We start from the raw sequence: 6,913 nt of genomic DNA, 5'->3' as shown, positions 1-6,913 counted from the left end.
ACCCACTTGGAGACATAATCAACCGCAACCAGGATGTACTCATTTCCATAAGAAGATGGGAAAGGGCCCATAAAATCAATTCCCCATACATCAAAAACTTCAACTTCAAGGATGAAATTTTGGGGCATCTCATTTCTCTTACTGATGTTGCCCTTCCGCTGACATGCATCACACTTTGAGACAAACTCATGGGCGTCTCTGAAAAGTGTAGGCCACCAGTAACCAGCCTGCAGGACCTTAGAAACCGTCTTGAATGTTGCAAAATGGCCTGCGTATTCTGAACTGTGGCAGTGGAAAAGAATCCCTTGCATCTCATTCTCCAGAACACATCTCCTGAATAAACCATCTGAGCATCTCTTGTAGAGGAAGGGATCATCCCAGTAGTAGTGGTTCACATCTCTCATGAACTTCTTCCTCTCATACCCCTTCAGGTTCGGTGGTTCAATTCCAGCACATAGGTAGTTTGCAAAGTCTGCAAACCATGGGAGATCATCCTGAATTTGTCTCATGACACAGCAATCAGCCTGATCCAAATACTCATCCTCCAGCAAGGTGATCACATAGACATTCTCCTCGGGTAATGTATCATCCAGTGGTGTTTCAGCTTCCACTCTCATTCGGGAAAGATGATCTGCCACTCCATTTTCTGCTCCTCTCTTGTCTCTGATCTCAATATCAAACTCCTGTAGCAGTAAGATCCACCTTAAGAGTCTCGGTTTAGCATCTTTTTTCGTCATCAGGTACTTCAAGGCTGCATGATCTGTGTGCACAATTACTTTCGAGCCCACCAAATAGGACCTGAACTTCTCGAAAGCATAAACTACTGCCAGCAACTCCTTCTCAGTGGTAGCATACTTGATTTGAGCATCATCAAGCGTTCGGCTGGCATAATAGATCACATGGAGTTTCTTGTCTTTTCTCTGCCCCAAAACAGCTCCAATCGCGTAATCACTTGCGTCACACATTATTTCAAATGGCAAGTCCCAATCTGGTGGCTGCACAATGGGAGCACTGACTAGAGACTTCTTGAGAATCTGAAACGCAGCGAGGCAGTCAGCATCAAAAACAAACTTCGCTTCTTTGCACAGCAGACGGGTGAGTGGCCTCGCTATCATAGAGAAGTCTTTGATAAACCTCCTGTAGAAACCGGCATGTCCCAGAAAACTCCGAATATCCCTCACTGTCCTAGGAGGCTGTAGGCTGGTCATAACTTCAATCTTTGCTTTGTCAACCTCGATACCCTGCTCTGATATCCTGTGACCCAAAACAATGCCATCTTTCACCATGAAATGGCACTTCTCCCAATTTAGCACCAAGTTCTTCTCCTCACATCTTTCCAGCACCTTGCACAGATTAGCAAGGCAGTCGGTAAATGAAGAACCGTAGACTGAGAAATCGTCCATAAAAACCTCCATAATGTCCTCAATAAGATCAGTAAAGATCGACATCATGCATCTCTGGAAAGTGGCAGGAGCATTGCACAATCCGAAGGGCATTCTCCTGTAGGCAAAAGTACCGTATGGACAGGTGAATGTTGTCTTCTCTTGGTCCTCTGGATGAATGGGTATCTGAAAGAACCCGGAGTAGCCATCGAGAAAACAGTAGTAGGGGTGGTTGGCTAGTCTTTCCAGCATCTGGTCAATGAAAGGAAGTGGGAAGTGGTCCTTCCTTGTGGCTGAGTTTAGCTTCCTGTAGTCAATGCACATCCTATGCCCTGTGACTGTTCTGGTAGGAATCAGCTCAGCCTTCTCATTTGTGATGACAGTGATGCCACCCTTCTTAGGAACCACATGAACCGGGCTCACCCAAGTGCTGTCTGAAATTGGGTAGATCACCCCTGCACTCAACAGCTTTAGAATCTCCTTTTTCACAACTTCCATCAGTTTGGGATTCAGTCTTCGCTGGTGCTCTATGGACGTCTTTGACTCATCCTCCAAGTGAATCTTGTGCATGCAAAGATCTGGAGAAATACCTGTAATATCATCCAAAGAGTACCCCAATGCTTTTCTATACTTTCGCAATTTTGAAAGAAGCAAAGCGGTCTCCACATTATTCAGGTTAGCACAAATAATAACAGGATATGTGGAATTCGGTCCCAAGAATGCATACCTCAGCCCAGCTGGGAGGGCTTTAAGTTCCACCTTTGGAGCATTCTCCTCACTCCAATCTGGTTGGGAGGATGACGGTTTGACGGTTTTATCGGTGCCTGAGTCTTCAAGGCTGACATAGGCGACATGCTTCTCAATCGGTGAGGCTGAATCCAAAATCTCAGAAAATCCAACCACTTCTTGGTTCATGAACCCGAACTCACTCTCCCTTTGGGTCAATGCGACTTGTAGAGGATCATCAGTGTGCAACTCTTCATCCATTTCCTCCACCAGTTCAGTCAATGTATCAACCCAGAAAGTCTGTCCATCAATAGTCGGATTTTTCAGCACCTTCTCCACATTGTATCTCATCGCCATGTCTCCTAGACGTAAGTCTATATGCCCATTCTGTACATCAATCATGGCTCCAGCAGTAGCTAAAAACGGTCTGCCCAAAATGAGAGGATCTTTAGGTTCCTCTTCCAGCTCCAGAACTACAAAATCGGTAAGCACATATCCCTTTCCAACACCAACAGGGATGTTTTCTAGTACACCGACTGGTCTTCGCACTGATCGGTCAGCAAGGACCAAGGAGATCCTTGTAGGTTTGTAGTTCGTCATGCCTAGCCTCTCAGAGACAGAGAAAGGCATTAGGCTCACTCCTGAACCCAGATCGCAGAGACTCTTCTCAAAGGTAAGTGATCCAATGCGGCATGGTAGAACAAATGCTCCGGGATCTTCACGCTTTTTAGGCATGACATTTTGTAGAACTGCGCTACATTCCTCATTGAGCATCAACACACCACGCTCTAGGCTCATCTTATCGGTAAGAATCTCCTTCATGTACCTTTTAAGAGAAGGTACCATCTTCACCGCTTCAACGAATGGCAATCTCACATGTAACTCCCCAACAAGGTTCTTTAGCTTCTCGTACTCACGTTCTTTGATCTTCTGCCTTGGTCTGGATGGGTATGGAGCCTTAGGAACATAAGCAGGAGGCGCCACATACACCTCTTCAGGTTCAGAGGAATTTGGCTTCGTTGACACGGGATCGGTCGATCCAGATGGACCGGATCGGTCGATCTCCTTCCCCTTGGATCGGTCGATCTGTTCTTGAGATCGGTCGATCTCTTTCTCATTCGATCCCTCAATCGTTTTTCCACTCCTAAGTGTTACAGCATTCACAAACTCCTTGGGATTCGTCTCTGACTTCCCTGGTAGAAATCCAGGTGCTGTTCTGCTGCTGGAGGCGGTTTGAGCAACTTGCTTTTCCAAAACTTTCAAATGGGTGTTCAAAGTTTCAAACTTCCCATTAAGCTCTCCATACATGTTATCCACCTTGGTGTTTATCTCTGCAGTGCTATTCTTCTGACCTTCTAGCACCATTTGCAGCATCTTCTTAATTTCGTTATCCTGAGAAGACTGTGACGAAGAGGCATTCCCTTGATTCTGGTAGTTGTTGTACTGCTGCCTTTGCTGAAATCCTGAGTTGCCCGAGTTGTTCCCCTGATATTGATTTCTGTTCTGATATCCTTGGTTGAACACACTCTGGTTCTGATTCTGGTTCTGCCTGTTTCCTGCCTGAGGGTAGGACTGATGTTGTGGATTCTCCACATTGTTGCTCCGGTAAGACAGATTATTTTGCTGATTTTGACTCCATCCAAGGTTCTGATTGTAGCCTCTGTTGTAGTTTCCTTGACCACCAATGTAGTTCACATCAGCTTGCATATCATCTGAATCATCACCAACAGTTTCTTGTGAGGAACGATAGCCTTGCTCCTCCACAAATTTCACAGATTTCTGATCTCTCTTGAGAAGCATCTCAATCTTGGCATTCAGCTCATCTATCTTCTTGGATTCATAACCAACACCCTTCTGGCTGGTGTCAAACCTTGACTTGCGGTTTGCTTTGCTGGATGACAGGTTGTTCAGCAAGGTGTAAGCTTCTTCAACAGTCTTGGTCATGAAATCACCATTACTTGCTGTGTCCATGGCATCTTGACTCTCTTCATGAACTCCATTATAGAAAATGTTCAGCAAGCTCACATCAGTGTAACCATGGTGAGGGCAGTCCTGTGTGTACTCCTTGAAACGCTCCCAAGCCTCATGAAAGCTTTCTGAATCAAGCTGCTGAAAGCTTCCAATTCTGCTTCTCAGATATGTGGACCTTGACTTGGTGAAGAAATGCTGTAGAAAAGCAGCTCTTGTCTCTTCCCATGTAGTAAGAGATCCTGGAGGGATGGACTTTAACCATCTGATAGCTTTATCAGCTAAGGAAAACGGGAACAACCTGCATTTCAAAGCGCCTTGAGGAACTCCATTATGTCTGCTGGTGTCACAGACTCGCTCAAAATGCTCCAAGTGATACATCGGGTCCTCAGACGGGTTTCCATGAAACGGATTTTTCTCCACCAAATTAATGAGACCAGTCTTGATCTCAAAGTCTCTTCTCTCAATGGGAGGTGGGCGAATCCCAGAACGATCGGCATAGAATGCATCTGGTGTATCATAATGTGCAAGCGTCATCCTAGGCATGCCATAGTCTCCAGCCTGTTGTCTTGCAGCTACACCAGCCTGCTGATTATCACCAGCATTGTTGCCTTCTCGTTCATCTACAGGAATTGGATTTTGCGGGTTGTCCTGAAACTGGTCTTCTTGGTGTTCAGCCATTTCAACCTCTTCAGCGGACTCAAGTCTTTTCTTTTTCACTTGTCTCTCTAGGCGGCCGAGCTCTAACTCCAAAGGTATTAAATTCGATGATCCTTTGCTTCTAGTATGAAATCCGCTCATTCACCTGAAAACACAAACAGAAAGAGAAAGACAGAAACATTAGACAAAATAAAAATGCTATAGTCTTAAACTGATCATTAACTCTAGGGTGACCAAATGGTCCCCGGCAACGGCGCCAAAAACTTGATGTGTCGAGTTTTAACCCGATTATCTAACTGCAAGTGCACAGTAAAGTACGCAGTAGTAATGCGGGATCGAATCCACAGGGACCGATGATCACACGTAGAGTTGCAGACAAGTTAATAGCTACAGCGAACAAAGATATATTTTTGATGGTTTTTATTTAATTTTCTTTAGTGTCACAAAACATAAACAAGCTGTAAAAAGATGATTTAAACGATTTGAAAACTATTTTAAAACAAACGTTGGGCATTGGGAATTCTCAGGGATTTCTTTTTAATCAAGATACAATTAATGGCAGACACAGGGATATATTAAGAACCGTCTAGAACTCAAACACGATATTAGAATTAACCTACTTCCGTAGCGCTAATTCTCTATGTTATAGAAATCTCCACACTAACTTCCGCTGAGTTTCAATTTCTAAACAAGCATTAAGAACAGGTTCAATATGTTCACAAAGCGCAATAACATCAACTTCCGAGGGTTAAGGACACTTTGCTCATCTAAAGTATTTTCGGAAGTTCAAACAATCACTTTCGGTGCATCAAACAATCTGAAATCATGAACTAAGTGATCAATTCAGTTCAAGCAGTAAGAAATCCATTAGATGAAGAACCAAAACGTAATCCCTTAGTCTACACACGTTTTATGAATCAAAACATCAAGAAATCCCCTATGAGAACCCCTAAACCCAACTAGATGACTACTCACACATAACTAAGCAAGAACAACACGATTTTGATGAAGAAAACATGATAAGATTGTATTAAAACAGAGTAAAGGTTCAGAAGATCTTCTCCAAATGGTTTTGAGATGAACTCCTTTACAAATCTTCACAAATCACACAAAACAAGTACAAAACTCTCAAATCTCTCTCAAGAACTTGTAAATCTCCTTCTTGGTCGCCCCTGGTCTTTTCTGAGTCCCAAAGGTCGAGTTCTTCTGTCTATTATTGAGGGGAGTGGGTAAAAAGGAGTGAAAAGCTCGTTTGTGCGTGTGGAGCCCGTAGAACGTGAGATTTGTCGATCCACATGGACCGGATCGGTCGATCTAGTGCATGAAAGCGTGGGATCGGTCGATCCACATGTACCGGATCGGTCGATCTCACGTCCTGTGCGATCAATACTTCTCATTCGGTCCATTGTTCGGTCCATCTTGCTTCTGAATAAATCCCGAATGCGTTTTTTTCTTGCAAGCTATCTAGTAACCTGCATATTACTCTTAAGAACACCAAAACGCATCAAATAGACCAAAACATTAATTAAAACCGACCATTTAATTTCTCCAAAACGAGTTTAAAACCGTTAAAAACACGGAATATCATATCTCACTCAACAATTCCTTGATCCATATAGCTTGTTCCGCTGCTTCTATTGCTGCCATGAACTCTGCTTCGCATGATGACAATGCAATCGTCTGCTGCTTCTGCGACATCCAAGTGATCAGTGATGAACCGTAGTAGAATGCATGTCCTGACGTGCTTCTCCCGTCATCGAGATCAATGTTGTGACTGTTGTCACTATAACCAACGACACTCCTTGACCCATCTCTCACTACAAGAAAACACAAATTTAACGACGGCCAAAATCGTCGTTATTTCCTCGGAAAAGAAGGCTTACGAGGAAATGGCGATGAAAGGTGTTTCGTCGTTATATGATTGTCGTAAGAGAAGATTCGTCGCCATTTCCTCGTTAATTAGCGAGGTTATATTTTCCTCGTAAAGAAGAATTAAGTTTTCGTCGTAAAGACCACGTGGGGTTTCCACGTAACGCGGTCGTTGTGCTTCCTCGTAAGAAACTCGTAAATGATTCGTCATAAAAGACACGCAAAAACCTCTAAATAAATTCGTCGTAATAAAAACGTAAGAAAACACGAAAACAATTCGTCGTAATAGAATCGTAACTAAATCCACG

At 43.7% G+C, this 6,913-nt stretch overlaps 1 non-coding gene across 1 annotated transcript; it reads left to right on the top strand.

Moving 5' to 3' along the window:
- Window positions 1–4,140: 4,140 nt before the first annotated feature.
- Window positions 4,141–4,247, top strand: LOC125593629. Its single transcript, XR_007329529.1, has one exon. It is a non-coding gene; the product is annotated as a small nucleolar RNA R71 (small nucleolar RNA).
- Window positions 4,248–6,913: the final 2,666 nt, after the last annotated feature.

The sequence above is a fragment of the Brassica napus genome, chromosome C9 (genome assembly GCF_020379485.1).
Source record: "Brassica napus cultivar Da-Ae chromosome C9, Da-Ae, whole genome shotgun sequence".
NCBI classification, from domain to species: Eukaryota; Viridiplantae; Streptophyta; class Magnoliopsida; order Brassicales; family Brassicaceae; genus Brassica; species Brassica napus.
Note: the sequence above shows the minus strand (reverse complement) of the source record. Positions and strands in the feature narration are given on the sequence as shown.